Here is a 22,224-nt window from a genome sequence, read left to right on the forward strand (position 1 = left end):
AATAATAGTCAAAGAGTACTTCAGAAGCTTCCCAAGTGTTCTATTTCACTAGGCTTTTAAAAAATAGCCAACAATATAAAGATGATCTGAGGACACGTTTATGGAGAAGTCAGATCAGTTGAGCCTCAGACTCAAATAAAAAGGCTGCCTTTCCTGTGTTTACAACTATTCTCATAGACATTGTTAGGGAATCTCTTTCTTAAAGTCATAGAAAATGTAACAATCTTTGAGGATGGAAATATCATTGAAAAGGTTTGAATTGAAGGCTACAAGAAACTTATAAGCACAAAATATAAAATCCCCCAACTTCAAAGTTGAGACCAAGAAACATAAGATTTGATTAAACAATACTACAAATGCTAAACCTAACTTGGGGGGCAGGACAATGTTCAGATTTTGCAGGTAGGAGACAATGAGAGCCTGATGTAGGAGAGAGAGGAATTTCTTAGAGGATTCCCTTAAGTATAATAATTAAGATGTGATCATTTCTAAGATAACACCTTAGGAAAGACCCTTCTATTCCCCAAGAAGACAGGACAAAGAAATAGAAGGACAAAAATCTAAGGAATTCACAGCTAATGTCTTCCAGTGAGGGAGGAGAGGGAGAGAGGGCGATGGTGGAGTGGGAAAAGGGCACACTAAGAGTGAAAGGATTGTCCCGTGCTGGGGAGGGCCCAGCTGCACCTATAAATTATGTGCTTGTCATGGAGTCAATCAATAGGCTTCCTGAAATACATTTCATTAAAAATCACAGTAGGGATATAGGACACAGAACAGAGGACAGCCCGGTTGCTCCAAGGTTGGAATGAGAAGAGGAGAAAACAAGAGACCAGGGACATCAGAGGAAAGAGAAGGGGGAGAGAGGCAGAAGGGGGGTATAGAGGAGGGGAAACACGAGGTATTAGGGGAAAAGAACAGAAAGCAAGGCACTTGCATTGAACTGGGTGGAGACTTCTGAAAAATCTCACGGAGCATTGCTTTTCAATTACTTAGGCTTAAATCTGGGTAAGTGTGGGGGGAGGGGTCTGGTCTTGTGGTCAGAGTAATGTCCCTGTTGAGTGTCTGCCCCTTGGTGGATGACATTGAGCCAGGTTTTCCACCTGTGCCCTACCCCTTGCAAGAACCTGTAAGATCACAAGCCACCTAAGTCTTCCATCCTTCAGAAAATTTCTTACTCCTTGAAGTTAAGAGTATTCTAGGTAACTACTTTCCTGTATTTACTTCTTTAATGTTTACTTCCCTTATCTCCATCCATATGAAGCTCTAGTCCCTAGTCCCAGGCACTATGTAATGTTTTTAAAAGGATTTTCATTAAATCCAGAATAAAAGACGCCAGTCTGGGCTTATAGCCTCAGTCTTTCTCTAATCGTCTTTCTCTGGCAAATATTCCCTTTGTTCTTTTTGTCTCTGATCTCTTTGTTTTCACTAGGCTTGTCCATAAAGTCTGTGGGTGCACAAATATCTTTTAAAGCCAGTTACTCCTATCTAACATGTTACACCACAATAATGGACCCATGGAGGGTTTCCATGGTAGCACAAAGGTCAAGAATATCACATTATTTGAGAGTTAATTGTCATTATTTTAACCACCCTAAATTTTTGACTTCTGGTGCATCCATACTTTGAGTAGATAAGCTAAATTCCAAATAGGTAAATGAAACTCATGTGTAGAAAGCAAGAAATACCCATTTTTTCCCTCATGTGAAATCACATCTTCCATCAGCTCACTCTTGGAATGTTGATCTCAGTTATGTCCTGGGTGTTACACGATTTCCCGAGATTAAAGTTAATAGCATTGTTAGTCATATTCCAGATTTTGGAATTTGGAATTTTGAAAAGTCTAAGTTTTCACCAGTCGCAGTCAAAAGCGTGAACCAACGTTAAGTAGATGTGCACTGTGCCCATTTTTATAATCTTTTAGATTCTTGTGGAAAGGCTGACAGGCAGAGCTAAGCCCAGAGAATTTTCTTGTAACAAGCCAAACTCTGGACACTCTTCTGAAAAGATATCTGGGTGGCCAAAAAACCATCCAATGAGTCAACATAGTGAGGTACAAAGACCCATCCCTTGTCTATAAACAATAAAATGAAATAAAATAAAAACCAATAGAGAAGCAGTTATTTGTAGCTGACAACGAACCAAAATAGACTATCGAATGCTTCAGGTGGAGAAATAATCAGTAGTTTCTTGATAAATCCTTGTTTTCAATGACATGGTTTAGCAGAACCTCAGAATCTTACATTAGTTCTGATTTTCATCTTTCTACTTTAGTTCTAGACACCTGATACTACACTTACTATTTATTATAGAGACTGCATCATAGTTATAATAACCAGATGAGTAAAATACTATCTTAGCTCACGGGCAACATTGACTGTTGAGTCTCTGAGCACAGTTTCTCAAACTTGAGTGTGCATACAGATCACTTGGGGGATCTTGCTAAAATACAGTTTAGAGATGGGGTGGAGCCCAGGACTGCCTTTCTGACCAGTTTCCTTTGATGTCTAAGCTCTTGATCCAACTGCTGTGGGACTAGCAGACTATATTTTATATGAACCTGCCTGACATTTCTTTGCTATGCTGATTTCCCACTGTAGCTGCTCCTATCTAGTGACTAAAACACGTTAAGGGGTTAGCAATCTTGAACTGTGGCATACACGTACCATGCGCTGTTGGGAATGCTTTTTATGTAGTAGCTCATAGCACATGGTTTTGGAGAATAAGAACTAAGTTCAAAGGTCAGTTAAGGCCACTTAACAGCTGAGCAACCAGACACATGCCTAAACCTATCTTATGTCAACGCACTTATCAAATAACTCGCGATCTCCGCTATCTAGGAGAATATGATCATGTACGTAAAGTGTTGAGGACTGTGCCTAGGACATAGTGAACGCACAATAAATGGTAACTATTATTATGGCTATTATCATTAGTTATAATATTCTTATTAATTTTACCTTAATGGGTATATCTTAATAAGAGTATTTGAATGTAAGAAACCAAATCCACTAAAACCTGCTTTAGCAAATACAGTGACTCCCTGGCCAGGGTATAGGAGTATGAGCGTCACATGGAAGTGGGCACAGGAATGTAAAAATCAGGGATTTTGCCTGTTCTCTACTTATACAAAGCCATGGGGTCTTCGTTCTTTGCCTTTCTCTATTCAACAACTTGCTTTTCTTTTTTTTTTTTTTTAAGATTTTATTTATTTATTAGACAGAGATAGAGACAGCCAGCGAGAGAGGGAACACAAGCAGGGGGAGTGGGAGAGGAAGAAGCAGCCTCATACCAGAGGAGCCTGATGTGGGGCTCGATCCCATAACGCCGGGATCACGCCCTGAGCCGAAGGCAGACGCTTAACCGCTGTGCCACCCAGGCGCCCCAACAACTTGCTTTTCTTATCCTTCCCTCCTCCTTTACTTCCCTTTCTTCTTCCTCTTTTTCCTTTCTCTGCTAAGTTTCCTCTTTTTTTTTACATAGACATAAGTCAAAATGTCCACTCAAAGCCTAGATTATTTCCAATGATAAATTCCTGGGGGAAGAATCTGGACTATCATAGTCCAGTTCACTTTGGCCTGAAGAAGGGATAGGTCAAGGAACCAGAGCCCCTCTCTAGGGCTAAGTGACAGACCCCTGGAAAAGAGAAGGATGGGCCACTTCTCTTAAGGAAGGAATATGGGGGCAAAGAGGATATGATCAACTAATGAAATTATCATCTCCGGTGTAGAAGGCAATAGGACCATGCATGTGATTGGTGGGTAGCGAGGGAGAGGAAGAAAAGAAGGGTTTCAGGAAGTGCAGTTGTGACCAGCGAACTCCAGTTTTAAGGCTGGAGGATTGTGCCTATGGCCTTGAAGAGCCTGATGGAGAAAACTATGCTCCAAGACTGGTGAAAGATGGTCCTGGGTGCCTCCTGTTTTGCCAGAGATGAAGAGAGCTAACTACCAATGAGAGCACCCAAGTGGAGATCTACAGAGCAAATGGAGGAATGGAGTAGAATGAAGTGAGGTGGCACAAGGCAGAAAAACATGGCTGTCCCATTTATTTTTGTGTTTGCCAAACATGTGAAAAGTACAAGAGAAAGGAAGAAAGTCTTTGTGTTCCTGCTAGGAAAATGGAAGTCTTCTTTCAATCAAAGATAAATTATAAGGTTCTGCTTCCATCATGGAAATCAGTCCCAAGGCATGGTAATTACTACTGGGACCCTAATTATTAATTCAGTTGGGAGGAGCCCAAGGGACATATTTGCAGTAATTTGAGTCCCCAGAAATAAGTTTGACATGAGCAACAGAGAAATTGAATTTAGTCTAGAGAATGAGTGCCTCGGGAGAAAGTGGGAGGCAAGGCTGGAAAAACTTTGTGCTGACTGCATTAGCCAGTCATGGCTAAGAGCTCTGTTCATTCTCCATAGGCATGAAATTTTGGCTGTGGGATAGGTTATGATTTACTTTAGCAAGATACCATGAAAGATTAGCATCTCCAATGAAAGTGGCAGACGAGGAAGGGTTTGGATTGGAAAATGTATGTGTGAAAGATGGCTGTGGAAAGGGAAAGTGAAGCTTAACTAGTGACCAAGTACTTTTCATTGAGAGATTATCTCTAAGCAAAGATTATTACCAGCATGGGGACACTGAGGGATGTGCCAAACACAGACTTAGAAAACATAGAAAGTCATGAAATTAATGTTCAGTCACTAAGGAAAAGTGGCTTAGGGATATAGAATAAGTTTAATGCCCTTATTTAAAAAAAAAAAAAAAGAATGAACAGAAGAAAAATTGTATATAGTCATGCTGGGGAAGGAAATCATTTTTATAGGATTCACCCAAGAGCATACTATATGTTATAATGTTATATGCTATTTTATAATCGACAAAAGGAGAGATGAAAGAACTAAGCTGGGAACATCTGCTCCGAATAAACGCATGAACAAGATGTGGGGCTCTAAGAGAGGGGAAGGGCATGGGATGGGCATAGGCAGATGGAGGAAGTAACACAGTTGCCACTCTGGCCACAGAAAAGGCAAAGTGAAACAGAGTAGGTGTGATAAACAAGAGAGAGGTCTATAAATCAGCTGGTATATGAGGAGAAGAGACAAACTCTCCTTACCTCACAAAATACCATTTTGCTTAGACGTTCTTAGAGGTAACATGGGGCGCCTGGGTGGCTCAGTTAAGCATCGGACTCCTGATTTCTGCTCAGGTCATGATCTCAGGGTCATGAGATTGAGCCCTGCATTGGGCTTCATGCTGGGGCATGGAGCCTGCTTAAGAGTCTCTGTCTCCCTCTCCCTTTGTCCCTCCGTGCTCTAAAATAAATAAATCTTAAAAAAAAAAAAAAAAAGTTCTTAGAGGTAACATCTGAGGAAGAGAAGTGAACCCATTTATTTTTTTTCCTCATGGAGGGAAAAACTGAAGAAAATGAATATAACATCCCAAAGATGGTAATGTACAATGTTCAATGTATTAATATTGTAAAAACATTATAAGAGAAAATTAGATTATGAGGAATATGGTATACGGTGATATAAGGAGATACCAGGAAATGAGCTGAAAACCTTTGGGCAATGAGGAGAGATAGGAGGAGGAGGAGAAGAGAGGAGAAGGAAGAGGTTTTGCAGAGGAGAAAGGAGTTAATGGTAAAAGTTTGCCAAAGAAACTTTTAAGGATTGATAAACGTCCTACAAGTTTGGATAAATTAGAACCTAAAGTTACAATTTGTAATGAAAATAACCCAAAGCCTCAGAAGATGGATTATGGAGCACTCGAAAATGAAGAGCATGTATGTATGTGTGTGCATATGTACTATAAAAAGTTTTATGAGTTCTTTATATATTTTGGATACTAGCCCTTTATCAGATATGTCAAAATCCAATTAAAAAATGGGCAGAAGCCATGAACATTTTTCCAAAGAAGACATACAGATGGCTAACAGACACATGAAAAAAATGTTCAACATCACTCATCATCAGGGACATACAAGTCAAAACTACAAGGAGATAACACCTCATACCTGTCTGAATGGCTAAAGTTAACACAGGAAACAAGAGATGTTGGTGAGGATGTGGAGAAGAACCCTCTTTCACTGTTGGTAGGAATGCAAACTGGTGCAGCCCCTCTAGAAAACAGTATGGAGGGTCCTCAAAAAGTTGAAATAGAACTACTCTGTGGTCCAGCAATTGCACTACTACGTATTTACCCAACGGATACCAAAATACTGATTTGAAGAGATACATGCACACCGATGTTTATAGCAGCATTACCTACAATAGCCAAACTATGGAAAGAGCCCAAATGTCCATCAATGGATGAATGCATAAAGAAGATGTGGTATATAATAGACTACTACTCAGCCATCAGAAAGAATGAAATCTTGCCATTTGTAACGTCGTGGGCTGAGCTAGAATGTATTATGCTAAGTGAAATAAATCAGAGAAAGACAAATACCATATGATTTTACTCATATGTGGAATATAAGAAACAAAACAAATGAACACGGGGCGGGGGGAGGCAAACCAAGAAACAGACTCTTAAGAGAACTGATGGTTATTGGAGGGGAGGTGGGTGGTGAGATGGGTTAAATGGGTGATAGGTATTAAGGAGGACACTTGTGATAAGCACTGGGTATTGTATGTAAGTGTGGAATCACTAAATTGTACACCTGCAACTAATATTATACTGCATTTTAATTAGCTGGAATTTAGATAAAAACTTGGGGAAGGGGAAGAAAGCAGGACTAAAAAAGGAAGTTGTAGAAGGATTATTGATTACCATGGAAATAATTGGAAATGTGATTGGGAAAGATGTGGCTTCCTGCCATAGTGACAGCACTAAAGAATGAGAGAATTTAATTATTATCAGACTTGACATTCCAGAATTACATGATGTGATGGCATTTTTAGAGAGGAAACTTCCTGGTTCAATGGCTTCATCTGAATTCCTTCTGTAGATTGCCTAAACTGACTTTGTCTCATATTGTTGGCTTATAGGAGACTATCAGAATGACGAGAATGATGAAATAAAGAAACTCAAATAATTTATAAAATGTGTTTCATTTCTAATAAAAATGACTCAACTAATTCCCGAAGAACAGCATTATCGTGGGAAGAAAGTAGATACTGCAAATAAGTCACCCACACGCGCACGTACACAAAGGTTGCAAGATTTCATACTCTGTGGTAACCAGTGTTAACATCTACTTATACAGAGATTTTCGCCTTCCATTTGTTTGAATATATAGATCTATATGCACTTTTTAAAAAAGATTTTATTTATTCATTTGGAGAGTGTGAACGGGGGGGAGGGGCAGAAAGCGAATCTCAAGCAGACTCTGGGCTGAGCGCTCGGAGTGGGGCTCAATCTCATGACCCCGAGATCATCACTGGAGTCAAAAATCAAGAGCTGGATGCTTAAGTGACTGAGCCACAGAGGCGCTCCTATATGTACATTTAAAATTGGGGCGCTATATGGTTGTATCCTGCCTTCCTGCCAGTATATATACACATGTATCTTACCATTTTCTTGATGGTAGCAGGATACCATTAGTACCATTGAAAGGGCAAAGGAAAAAACTAGGGCCACTGGCATTACTAAGCAGGAAAGATTGACACGATAGCATGTAAAATATAGAGATGCACTCTAAGGGGACATGAGGAGCCCAATTTCCTTAAAAGGTATCAAGGTGCAGCAATTAAGTTTAGATAAAGACTTTGAATCAGGTAAACCATAATTTTCTTTCCAAGAACAGAAAAGATAAAACTCTTGTCTTTTAGGTTATTGAAAAAACTTTACTTCCCAACATTCCCTGCTTCGAAGTTTTCAGACAGAAAAACGCCAAGATGGCAGATGTCACAGATATATGGTATTTAGCATAGTTCTGAATGAAATATTAAAAAAAAATTTAAAAATTTTTAGGTACAATAATGAAATGAATATTTATTCTAAATTTATTAAAAGGACAAAGATGAAATGATAAAGACAACACAAGGAAGAATTTTTAAAAAACATTAATAACTTATACAAGAAATCGTAATAACCATTAAACCAAAAAGAAAAATTATTTATATGGAAAATATAAGGAGGATCCAGGATAAATGGGAAATTGGAAACTGGAAAGTGAACATAATGAGAATTTATAAATTGTTGTTTTTAAAAATACAGTGAGCTAAGCCAAGGGACTCCCAGTGTAGTGGTTATTCAGAGCCATCACCAAAATGATTATAAAAATAGCAGATATTTAGTGAGCACTTACAGTGGCAAGTCCACAGCATTTTACATTTTTGCTAATTTGATCTTTGGAAATAATACAAAGGTAGTTTTCTGCCAACTTGTCAGGCCTTTATAGAAATGGAGAAGAGATAAAAGAGTAGAAGAGATAGGGGAGATAAAGTCATTGAGACAAAGGCAAAACCCTACATTTAAAAAGGAATATAAGGCAAGTTAAATCAGGAAAGTGTCCAAGTACATCAATACCCACAAGATAGGAGCTGCCGAGTTTGATGATGAGGGTATAAAAAAAAATCATCAAAAAGCTACAGGAAATAAAACTAGAGCAAAGCAGAGCTACCATGCAGAACCTTTTTGTAAAAATCCCCAAACCCCTAATTAAAACCAATATAGGAAAACATGGCAGTTCTCCAAAAGAAGCATGTAAGGATCAAGTCCCTCCTAATAAGGGAATGCATTATAGGAAAAGATTTGGGAACCAGATGGTTGAGATTACTAACTGGAGAAGTCACAGCCATAGAGCTGGGAGAAGCATAGGAGATGGAGGTTTAAATAAAAATTCATCGGGTATTATTAGAAGGAAAAGAAAGGATCCGAAAGTCCTAATTATGGGAATAAAGTCCTTCTGGTAGAGCAGAAATGCAGAAGCTATAAACGAGTGAAGGAGACAGGAAGACGTGCCAAGTGGGAAAAACCACATTATAGAAAAGACGGGTAAGCCACATCATAGAAAAGAGGAGAGAGAAAGTTGAAGGGAAAAGAAAATGTAAAAAACTGATTTTCAAAGCCATGCAATTTGTTAGTCGGGGAAGGGTAATAAATGCATTTATGTAAGTAATACTTGTAAATGTCATCTATCATAGTGAATATATAAAGATAAAATATTACCCATAGACAATAAGCATCAAAACACATACTGCTTCATATGCTAGGTTCTGGAATATGAGTAAACGGGATCCAATAGGCTCAAGATATTGAAGATATGAGGGTAATTCCAATAGCTTCCCCATCATGATAATTAAGAAGGCTAAAAGGAGACTCACAAATTGGTTCTCTCAAAGCACCTAAAACTGAATGACTACCTTCGATTCCAGTTAGCATAAACAATTCAGCACTCTCAATGTGCTGTTTGTTCTTTCTCAAGAACAGAATCTCAATATTATGTATTTCTGTGCTTCACAGCCATTAAAAACACTGAAGTTTCATAGTTAATGTAAACCCTGTGAAAATGATTGAAGTATCCTTTTTATCCTCAATGCAGAGAGTGTGACAATAATTCTCTAATAATTCTCCATTATCCCAGTAACCCTTAAATTTTGCTTCTCCAATCTCAGCAATTTGAACTTCCAATATAACTCTTACCTTTCTTTCCTGTAAAATTTTTAGGGACAACTAGCAAGGCATTTTTGATATAAATTTGGATGACTTTGCAGCAATGATAAAAATGACTATTAGTTAGAACTCAGAACCCTTGGTACACAAGTATCACCTACCTTATAAGAAGTAAAATCAGGGGCGCCTGGGTGGCACAGCGGTTAAGCGTCTGCCTTCAGCTCAGGGCGTGATCCCGGCGTTATGGGATCGAGCCCCACATCAGGCTCCTCTGCAGTGAGCCTGCTTCTTCCTCTCCCACTCCCCCTGCTTGTGTTCCCTCTCTCGCTGGCTGTCTCTCTGTCGAATAAATAAAAATAAAATCTTTAAAAAAAAAAAAAAAGTAAAATCAATCCTGGATTCTGACCTCAGCTCTCCCACTGTCTGTTAAGGGCACTTAGCCGCCCTGTGCACAGTTTCTTTGTCTGTAAATTGGGAGTATTAATTTCTACGTCCACCCATCTCTTGGGATATTGAGAATTAGATAACAGACTTGTACTTTGAGCTGTTTGGAAAAACCAATGCTTGTAAATTTAAAGGTTGTTTTAAAACCTTGCTCTATGACACAAAACCATTTACATATTTGAGATGCTATACTCAGATGCTATAGAAAGACTATGTAATTGAGGGGTGCCTGGGTGGCTCAGTTGTTAAGCGTCGGTCCTGGGATCAAGCCCCGCATCAGGCTCCCTGCTCACCGGAAGCCTGATTCTCCCTCTCCCACTCCCCTTGCTTGTGTTCCCTCGCTCACTGTCTCTCTCTGTAAAAAAAAAAAAAAAAAAAAAAAAAAAAAAAAAAAAAGACTATGTAATTGACTACCATAAAAGTGTTCCCTAAAAATTTGATTTTACTATTCTGGACTATTCTTTTACAAGCTACTTTTTTTTGAAATACAACAAGGAAGTAGATAATATGAATCTGTATGCATCAAAAATATTCTTCATTCTTTTTCCCCAAATTGGACTTTCATCATATTTTCTGTGTTCAAAGGACTTAGATTTATTCCCCATTTCATTAGGTTAAGATTTTTAAAGACTATAACAGCCTAAGTCTTCCCTTCCAAACCCTACCCTTCTGTCAAGCAATATTATTCTATTCCCTGTGCATTCTGTGATAATTCTGGCCTCTCAAGCTTCTTTGATGACATTTACTGTAAAATCAATCAAGGGACTCACAAAATAAAGGGATGTACAGTATTACAACCATATACCTAAAATGTGGGGAGAAGAGGACAAAGACTGGGTTTGATCTTAAGCACCATCAATTTATATATATATGTAAATATATATGTAATATATATGTAAATACATATGTTATATGTAATATATATAGTATACATATACTAAGAAATGTTATATGCACACCTAATGGAAACCACAAATCAAAAGCCAGTAATATATATGTAAAAAGTAAAGGGAAAGGAATCCTAGTATATCACTAAAGAAAGCCAACTTATGGTGAGAGAAGAGGACAAGAAGAAACAGAAATTCTACAAAAACAACCTCAAATAACGGAAAGGCAGTAAATACATACCTATCAATAATTACTTTGAAAGTAAACGGACTAAACATTCCAATCAAAAGACATAGGATGACTGAATGGATAAAACAAGATCCATCTAAATGTTGCCTAAAAAAGATTCATTTCAGACCTAAAGACACATGTGGATTGAAATTGAGGGAATGGAGAAATATTTATCATGCAAATGGACGTACAAAGAAAACGGGGGCCAGCATTACTTATAGCAGACAAAATAGACTTTAAAACAAAGAGTGTAACAAAAGACAAAGAAGAGTACCATATAATTAAGATGACAATCCAACAAGAAGACAACAATTTTAAATATATATGCCGCCAACATGGGAGAATCCAAATACATAAAACAGTTAATAATAAAAATAAAGGAAATAATCAATAGTAATACAATTGTAGGAGACTTTAACACCCCACTTATGTTAATGGACAGATAATCTAAATATAAAATCACCAAGGAAACAATGGCTTTGAAGGACACACTGGACTAAATGAATTTAATAGATATACTGACAACATTCCATCCTAAAGCAGAATACACATGCTTTTCAAGTGCACATGGAACATTCCCCAGATTAGATCGCATATTAGGCCACGAAACAAGACTCAACAAATTCAGTAAGACTGAAGTCATACCATCCATCATTTCTGACCACAATGCAATGAAACCAGAAATCAACCACAAGAAAAAAATCTGGGAAGAGCACAAATACATGGAAGTTAAATAACATGCTACTAAGCAATGAATCGGTCAACCAAGAAAACAAAGAGGAAATAAAAAAAAAAATACATAAAGGCAAATGAAAACACAACGGTCCAAAATCCGTGGGATGCAGCCTAAGCAGTTCTAAGAGGGAAGTTTATAGCAATACAGGTCTACTTCAAGAAGAAAAATTTCAAATAACTTAATCTTAAACCTAAAGGAGCTAAAGAAACAAAACTCAGTACCAGCAGAAGGAAGGAAATAAGATTAGAGCAGAAAGAAGTGATAGAGAAAACAAAACAAAGACACAATAGAAGAGATCAATGAAACCAGAAGCTGGTTCTTTGAAAAGAAAGATAAAACTGACATACCATTATTCAGACTCATAAAAAAAAAAAATCAATGTACAGAAATCCACTGCATTTCTATACATTAATAATGAAGCAGCAGAAAGAGAAATTAAGAAAACAGTCCCATTTATAATTGCACCAAAAACAATAAAATACCTCAGAATAAACTTAACCAAAGAGGTAAGACCTAAACTCTGAAAAATATAAAACAATGTTGAAAGAAACTGAAGATGACACAAACAAGTAGAAAGATATTCCATGCTCATGGATTGGGAGAATATTGTTAAAATATCTATACTACCCAAAGGAATCTACAGATTTAATGCAATCTCTATCAAAATACCAACAGCATTTTTCACAGAACTAGAATAAATCCTAAATTTTTCTGGAACCCCTAAAACCCTGAATAGCCAAAGCAATCTTGAAAAAGAAAAACAAAGCTGGAAGTATCACTCTTCTATATTTCAAGTTATACTACAAAGCTGTAGTAATCAAAATAGTATGATATTGGCACAAAAATGGACACATAGATCAATGGAAGAGAATAGAAAGTCCAGAAACAATCCCATAATTATATGGGCAATTAATCTTTGCCAAGAGAGAAAAAATATGCAATGGGGGAAGTCTCTTCAACAAATGGTGTTGGGAAAACTGGACAGCTACATGCAAAAGAATGAAACTGGACCAATTTCTTATACCATACACAAAAATAAACTCAAAATAGATTACGGACCTAAATGTGAGACCCGAAACCATAAAAATCCTCGAAGAGAGCACATGTAGTGATTTCTCTGATATTGGCCATAACATCTTTCTAGATAGGTCTCTTCAGGCAAGGGAAACAAAAGCTAAAATAAACTATTGGGACTATATCAAAATAAACAGCTTCTGCACAGCAAAGGAAACAACCAACAAAACTAAAAGACAACGTACTGAATAGGAGAAGATATTTGCAAATGACATATCCAATACAGGGTTAGTATTTAAAATATATAAAGACTTGTACAACACCAAAAACCCAATAATCCATTTAAAAAATGGAAAGATATGAACAGACATTTCTCCAAAGAAGACATACAGATGGCTAAAAGACACATGAAAAGATGCTCAATATCACTTATCAGGGAGACATAAATCAAAACCACAAAGAGAGAGCACTTCACACCTGTCAGAATGGCTAAAACCAAAAACACAAGAAACAAGTATTGGCGAGGATGTGGAGAAAAAGAGCCCTCGTGTACTGCTGGTGGGAATGCAAACTGGTACAGCTACTGTGGAAAACAGTATGGAGTTTCTCAAAAAAATTAAAAATAGAACTATCCTATAATCCAGTAATACCACTACTGGGTATTTACCCAAAGAAGACAAAAACACTAATTCAAAGGGATATATGCAACCCTATGTTCATTGCAGCATTATTTACAATAGTCAAATTATGGAAGCAGGCTAAGTATCCATTGATAGATGAATGGATAACAAAGAAGTGGTATATATAGACAATAGAAAATTATTCAGCCAAAAAAGAATGGAATCTTGCTATTTGCAATAGCATGGATGAAACTAGAGTATAATGCTAAGTGAAATAAGTCAGAGAAAGACAAATACCATATGATTTCACTCACATGTGGTATTTAAGGAAAAAAGAAACGAGCAAAGGAGAAAGAGAAACCAAGAAACAGTCTCTGCACTATAGGGAACAAACTGATGGTTACCAGAGGGGAGGGGGATAGGGGGGATGGGTGAAATAGGTGAAGGGAATTAGGACATTTATCTTGATGAGCACTGGGTAATATATGAAACTGCTGAATCACTATATTGTACACCTGAAAGTAATTCAACACTGTGTTAACTACACTGGAATTAAAAATAATAAGAGTGACAATGTATTCAGAAGAGTATGACAAAAAATATACAACTGTTCACCTTAAAATTATTTTTGAGGATTTTCTTTAAATATTGTAGATACTTCCTTCCTTTCCAATATGTTGCTAAAATAGTTTTAAGGGGTAAAAAAAATATTAACACAGAAAAGGTGAAAAGGATGAGGCATGAAACATTAAAAGATGAAAGATTTAAATAAGTTTTTGGCAGTGGTGTTGATTTAGCAGAGAAAAGAAAGCTGTATTGAAGTGAGGAACTTCCACAGGAAAGGAGTGAATTTATCACTTAAAAGGTCATGATTTGGAAATACCAGGTACCGAAAAAGAAGGTAAGAACAGGGGATAGGTTGAAAACCTGCACAGGATGGAGAAGGGAAACCTAGGCTGAGAATTCTAGGTGTCCTCCCTTACTCTGCAGAGGGAGAAACTTACTTCTTCCAACTCTTCTCCCCTGCCTGCCAACCACCAGCTCTGAAACTCTGAGCCAGGAGACTAGAGGCTAAGTAGAATGGTGACAGCAGGTCTGAAACCACGATGATTAGTTAAGAAAGGACATATACATGGATGGACTTTCAGTGTCTTTGCAAGCATATCTTCAGGAAGCATATATACCCTCATCCCTTCCCTCACACCCCCAACCCACTCTCTAAGCGTATGATTCACTGATTCTTATTTTGAGTCCAAAAAGCTCTTCTTTCAACTATATTCCTTTCCCAAAATAAAGATTTCTAAATGCAAATATTTCTCAATTTCAAATCTGAATTTATAGTCAAGGGTCTCCAACCACTTGAGGAATGCCTTCAGTCTGAAAGAAATGGATCAAAATAAACATAAAAAAGGACAAAGATAGTGAAGGAACAAAAAATTTTAAAGAAAACCCCCAAACTCTAGCAACTTCAGTAAGGGAAGGTATTTTACCCCAAAAAAGGAACGTAATACCACAAAAAGAATAAAGTATACATAAAATATTTAACTGTAAGATAATAAGTCTACATAAAAAATTCCAATACGAATTTTAAAAAGATTCAAAGAAATATCCTCTGGATGGGTGGGGCAGGCAGAGACACAGTTATGAAAAGGGAGAAAAAAGAGAAAAGAATATTTGGCTCCAAAATGAGGTCCAACATTCAAATAATAAGTGTTTTAAAAGGAGCAGAGAAAATGGAGGGAAGAAAATTGAAGAGAATGAATCCCCAGAATAAAAGAGACTAGTGAGTCAGCTCCTGAAAAAAAGATCAAGGCAAACTCTTATAGAAATTGGGAAAACAAGTACAAAGAGAAGTTCCTAAGAGTTTCCAGAGGTGGACAAAATACATGCAAAGAGATAAAACTAGAACCTCACTGGTGTTGTCAGTAGCAACACTAACTGTTCAAAGAAAGAGAAACAATATCCTAAAGTTCTGAAGGAAAATGGTTTTTAACCTTAAATTCTATGCCCAGCTAAACTATCATTCAAGGGTAGGGGAAAACGCAGTGTCTGTGGAGGAGGTGATCTAACACAAGAGAATGGTAAATAAAGTCTCCGTGTTACAGATGTGTACCAGAACCAGAAAGAAATCAGTCTAATTTCAAGGATGGATGAATGCCAAAAATGATACATATGAAAAATCAATAGCAACAATAAATTATTTGATGAGTAGATATTTGTAAAAATTACTACTCTTTCGTATGCACATTGGAAAAGTTAGGAGAAATAGTTTTCCATAAATACATAGAAATTTACACAGACAAAAATATGTCTTTTAATTCCAATGAGAAAATTTATACAAGATAGGATTGGAAACACAAGGAATAACTGCATACACATAATAAAGAAAATTACTTAAAAATATGGTATAATTAGTTTGTGAGGATAAGGGAAAGAAAATGGGATGGGGTGGTGCTAAGAAAGGGAAATCTTCAATACCTAAAAGAAGACTATATATAAAGCAAACAGTTGGAAAATCAGCACTATAAACATTACTGAATACTGGGATAAATATCTGAAGAGCTTAAGGAGTTGAAATGGTCTCATTTAAAGTAACATGGAAAGCAATATATTATTTCTCTATTTAATTAAAATGTTAAGATCTACCTCTATCAGCTAATGCAAGACAGCAAATCACTCCAGCACAGCTATATTTAATTTTTTAAGGATATAAGATAGTTTTGAGTTGATAGGTTATTCCTAACTACTTTGGGTTCCATCATTCCTGCTAGAGTCATTGTGCTACGGGAAAAATATACTTTTCTATCTTTTCAAGGAAAACAGAATCAGTATAATTTTACCAACCACCCTTGAGTGTGATGGTTGATTAGCCACGAGTCTGTGCTCCCAGATTCCTCCCTTCATAGGTGAGCTCCAGCTCGTCATCAGTCTTGAATCATCTAAGTAGTATAGGTCAATATGTAGTTATATATTGACAGAAGAAAAATAGATGGCTACATTGTTAACTTTTTAAATAAAGACTAGCCTCAACAGATCGAAGACTCAGAACAAGAAACTCATTGTGCTTTTTCAGGGAGAAATACATGTTGCCATTTACTAACACTAGCTGTCACACATTCTGCAAAGCAGGTCCTACATGGCAAAATCTGAACATGAAATGATCTGGGGAAATGAAGAGATGCCCAGGTGTGACTGCCTTTATATTTTCAAGCAAACTTTTAAGAAAAATAAATTTTAGTTTGGACATTTCTACCACTCCATTCTCACTATTCCTACTTAAAACAACCATCTCTTAGGGGCGCCTGGGTGGCACAGCGGTTAAGCGTCTGCCTTCGGCTCAGGGCGTGATCCCGGCGTTCTGGGATCGAGCCCCACATCAGGCTCCTCCGCTGTGAGCCTGCTTCTTCCTCTCCCACTCCCCCTGCTTGTGTTCCCTCTCTCGCTGGCTGTCTCTGTCCTGTCGAATAAATAAATAAAAAATCTTAAAAAAAAAAAAAAAAAACAACCATCTCTTGGGGATAAGTAAAAAAACTCCCTCCCAAGCCTGTGTTCTACTGCAGCTGTAGGTTTAGGCTGTAAATTGACTTTCCCCGACTATTCGCTAATGTGCAACTTATCCAATACTTTCACTTCGAGTAATTTACTTCACCGTAGGAACTTAGTAGACCTCAAGTCTACACCAAGTGATGGATTTATTTTTTTAATGCAGTATCTGTTCTTTATATGGCAAAAAAAAAAAAAAAAGAGGATCTAGGGTATGGAGGTAAGTGGGGGAAAAAACAAAAGATGATCTTTATCTACTCTGGGATTGAATAAGCAGTAGCAAAATGATTTCCTAGGCAGGTATTTAATATCAGAAAAAAAGACAAGGGTAGTTAAAGCAGCATTTTATGCATAAGAAAAAAAAATCACTTGGAGTTGACTGAATAATGTGTCTCCTACCTTAGGTAGGAGAAACCCCCAGCAGAATTTAACAAAAGGGTCCCTAACTAACTAGAGTTGAAATTCTGCCAACTGAATTAGTTTCCTCCCCTAGGATGTATCTTCCTGGCTCTCTCCCTAAGGGTTATTTGGCTGGCTCTAATATTTATTTCTTATAATCTCAAATGCATAAGGCGTGTTTATTGGTGTGGCCTCTAATTATATTTACATAGTGAAGTACACCTTACCACTTGTACAGTTGTACTGCCCTTTGTAATTAAGAAAAAAAAAATTAAAAAAACAAAAACCTCAAACTCAAACCTAAAAGATGTGTCCAAAGGAGCACTTTCACTTGCTAATGGCAGATAATTTAGCGCAGACTGGCTTAAGAACAGAGAGCAAATTCACTCACTTAACTGAGAAGCATAGAGGAAGTGCCTCTCTCTCTCTTTCACAGTTTCCCTCTCTCTCTCTCTTTCACAGTTTCCCTCTCTCACAGTTTCCCTCTCTCTCTCTTTCACAGTTTCCCTCTCTCTCTCTTTCACAGTCGTTCCCCGCCCACCTCACGCTGCCTCTCTCTCTCTCCTCCGCCTTCTCTGCCCTGCTCCTTTGCTCTCCTCTACTTTTCTCTGCTTTTCTGGTGGCTCTCACCACTCCCTCGTCTCTTCCAGGTCTCAGTTTGCCTTCACACTTAGGACAGTGACAGTGTCCCACTGAACAGTAAGTGGCTTCAGCTTTCACTGCTCTCACATCCTTTAGATTCAGTCTAGCAGGAGGGAGCATTCTCTGGTCTCCTCCCAGCATTCCCGGTGAGTGCTTACTTTCACTTCTGATGGGGTCACGGACATCATCACTGAACTGTAGACAGGACAGTGGGACATATCCACCAGCTTAGAACTTACTGACTCCTGAACCCCATCCGTATTAGTTTCCTATGGCTCCTTTAAAAAATTACCACACACCTGGGGGATTAAAATAACAGATCAAACAAATCTTCTCCTACAGATCAAAGCCACAGCCTAACGTGGGGCTTTAGTGCTCACATTTCCTCCTCCTGCAGTCAGCTCTCTCTGCCTCTCTCTTACAAGGACACTTGTGATTACATTTAGAGCCCCCCACCCAGATAATACAGGATAATCTCCCCGTCTCACAGCCCTTATTTTAATCACATGCGCACAATTATTTTTGCCATATAAAACAGCATTCAGAGGTTCCAGGGATTGAGAGCCAGGTAGCTCTGAGGACCATTAGTCAACCTACCACACACCATCTAAGCATAAAAACAGAGACCAGAGGAGATGGGAACCCAACAAATACCAGGAAGATAAATAAGAAATACCCGGTACGTCAGATGTGTTTTACAGGCAGTTTTTGTTTTGCTTGGTCTTTTACGTCACTAAAGCAAGGGTCCTCCTTGTGCTAATTCTAATTTAACATCAACAGCCAAATTATCAAGCATATAGAAAATACAGGTGCATGATGGGAAGCTAGGGATCCAGCTGGGACTTCAACTTTGCATGGCATAAAGCTATTCTAATAACAGGCTGGGCATTAGAAGTCTCTTCAAATATTAGTATCTTTCTGTGGATTGAAGATAAAGCTGTTTTGTTTCACCTCTTAAGAAAATGATTCAGATAAGATGTTCAGTCAAGTACAGTAAAACAGCTGTAAAATAGCTCCGTTGACAATAAGCGTATTTTCTATTCCAAAACATACATGAGAGACTGTCCTAAGGCAGGAGGGTCAGTGAAGTATCCTCCAGACTGAGAAGGCACGTTGAGACCCCAAAATGACGGAAACCACTCCATACTGTTCACAGGTTTATTCACGGCCACTTACAGACAGCGGTGCTCAGGTGGACAAGGAGTCCCCGGCGCTCGGCAGCCATTCTCCGCCACTACTCTCCACACAGTCTGGACCTGAATCCCCACCTTCACTGAGCAAGGGGCAGAGCGGCGAGGAGGCTTCTGTGTACCGTCATCAAAGGGAAGATCAGAACAAGCCTCCCCGCAGGAAGGTCAGGCGCACATACCTTAAACTCAATGGGCCTGACACAGCCCCTTGTGAGGGAAGTCATTTCACGGGCTGGGAGAAGATGGAGAGTCAAAGATGGAGTCAGTGTTGTCAACACTCCTACACTCCACCTTCGACATCTTTATGGCCTATACAATGTTTACGCACCATTCTCCTGTGTTGACCCTATATTGGGAGGGGACTTGCATCTTTATGCCACAGCAGCAATATAAACAGCTACCTGATAGTCTCTGAGACCACCCCTGGCCTTTCGCTATTCCTCATTCTTGAGGGATGAGGGTGATGGACTGCTCTAGCTACTTCCTGCTAAAAAGGGGTATAGATCAGAATTTGAGGAATGAAATGGCCTTGCAACCAATTGCAAATATTGCCTAGTATAAAGTTGAGCCCCAGTCCTTTGTCCAGCCATTGTTTTGGAACTTTCATGTATAGTCTTAAACAGCATTTTATCCCACATTTCGTAATGAGGTAAGTTAGGTCAGTTCCGCGGAACAGTGGCCTCATTTCAGAAGGTGGTCCTACAGGTGGACTTTCAAAGTCAGGCCTATAATATGCAAGCACTCAGGTAGAAAATAGCCAGATATGCAAGGAAACCAGAAGAATACAGGCTCCAGCCTAGTTGTAGTTCCATTCATGGACAATTAATCTAAGCTAGAATCTAGCCCCCATAAGGGTGTGTTACTGAAACCATTTTTCTTCCTAAAATCATCCTGATTTTTAATCAGAGAAGCCAAATTAAGACTACGTTGTTTATAAAACAAGTCCAGTTTTAACAAAATTGACCTAATTATTTACCTACGTGAAGCAGGAATAGGGACTGGCCATTTAGGTTTTTAAAATCTGCTTTGCTGGAACTTCTCATAAGGAATTTCATATTAAGCCTTTCACAGCCTTTCAATGCTAAGAGCCTAATCTATGGATAGGCAGAGTACCTATTGAGTTCCCTGTAATCTATTGTCATTTGCCAGGTCCCATAAATTTCTTTAAATTTCTTTATAGGCCAAACCACACTACTGAATGGACTTTGAGCAGGTCCGTGATTGCCGCCACCCCTCTTCTTATTCTTGAATAAGGGTGGTAATCTTTCTATGCCCCCCAGGTGGCTTATATTGCTTTACTTTTATTGCTACCCGAGAACCAGGAACTGTATAGGTTCCCATTTGGCATGACCCACAACAGGGAGTTTCACTATTTGGATACACAACCCAAATTCACCTGTCATTGTAGTTAGAGCCGGGTCCTATAGGACATCAATGCCTCAAATATACTCAAAAATGGGGGAAATATGCACTAGAAAACAGTGGGGAGAAAGCCTGCTGATCTGTAGGTAGAGACTAGTTTGTCTGACCTTGATAATTTCTCCCCCATAACCATCAACAGCCTTTATTTCTCCCCAAAATTTCGAGGGGTTTCTACAGGTAAGTGCACAGTCAGCTCCAGTGTCTATTAAAGATCGTGCAGTCTGTTCGTGCAAGACCAATAAATGGTTAATTCAACCCGGGGAGGGGGGGGGCAGTCACTCCCTATTGCACGCACTAGAGGGCAATGTTGGCCTAACCCCTAGTCTCTAGGGCTAGGGGGTATCCATCCCAGAAATTCTTCCATTAGCAGAGAGGTACTTGGTGACACACCTGGCTTTTGTGAACTTCCTTCAAGGAAATAAATGGTTTTCCCTCAGGTACAGCCCTCCATAGGTTTGGCAAGACCAAACTGGGTAGTCTGTATTTTCTCTTGGAGGTCCCAAATAATATTAGATCTTGCTACAGTTATTTAGCAGAGACCTTAATGGGCCCCCTTTTTGCTATTTTATCACTGGCAAGATCCTTTGTTTTTCCATTTTTCAACCCATCTATTTCCCTTATGATAGAGTCTTTCGGTTTCACTTAAGTCAACTACCACAGCAGTTACTGTAGCAATGAGTCCATTGACCACAGAGGCAAGGATAGATACTAAAGTCTTGTACAGGCCCCTGGGGCCAACCATAAGATTTGGTCTTTCGTGCTACAGAAAAATAATTCTTCATCTTGACCTCTAAAATCCTGGGTGTAAATGGCATGTTTCATTCTCAATTCACCTATAATTTCTTGTAGTTTTTCCAGAGAAGTCCAGCACAACAGAGGGGAGGGAACACCCCTTTGTTAGGCCAGATTATACCCACAATTTTCACCCATGCCTGCCACACGATGGAGCCCTGATGGAGACCACTTCTCAAACTCATTTAGAATACCATCTCCCCCAGTAACCGCAGTCATAACACCCACACTGCCACCCCTTCTCGGCCCTTTTGCTTAAAGAGGCTGGTTAGCTCCACTCACTCAGTAGCCTAATATTCCCATAGTCATTTTTTCACTACTGGGAATTTCTTCTCCGTCATCCCGGGCTCACAAGTGGCCTGAGTTTTGGTTTGAATCAAAGGGCACACCTGTAACTCATCTTCCCCTCCCACGCTTCAGGGCCCCAACTTTCCCAAGATAGAACACCCCTCACTGGAGGGCGGTAGTGTGCGCCCATGCACCCCTGCCACCCCACGTGCCATCATTTCTAAGCGTTCTTCTTGCTGCCGGATTCCCTTGTACATAATGTCCTCACCAGAGGAACACGCGGCTCACACATCCTTTTCCACAGCTAGTGCTTCTCTAGTATTCCAATCCTGTCCTTCCTCATAATTCCCTTTCCAAAATGACTTGTAACACACAGATCAATGGCCAACCGACCTTGGCAATAGCTTGTTCACTTTCCCTTCTCCGTTTCCTTTGCCCACCATTTTGGATAGGATGTCTAA

Source organism: Ursus arctos, unplaced genomic scaffold (genome assembly GCF_023065955.2).
Source record: "Ursus arctos isolate Adak ecotype North America unplaced genomic scaffold, UrsArc2.0 scaffold_20, whole genome shotgun sequence".
NCBI classification, from domain to species: Eukaryota; Metazoa; Chordata; class Mammalia; order Carnivora; family Ursidae; genus Ursus; species Ursus arctos.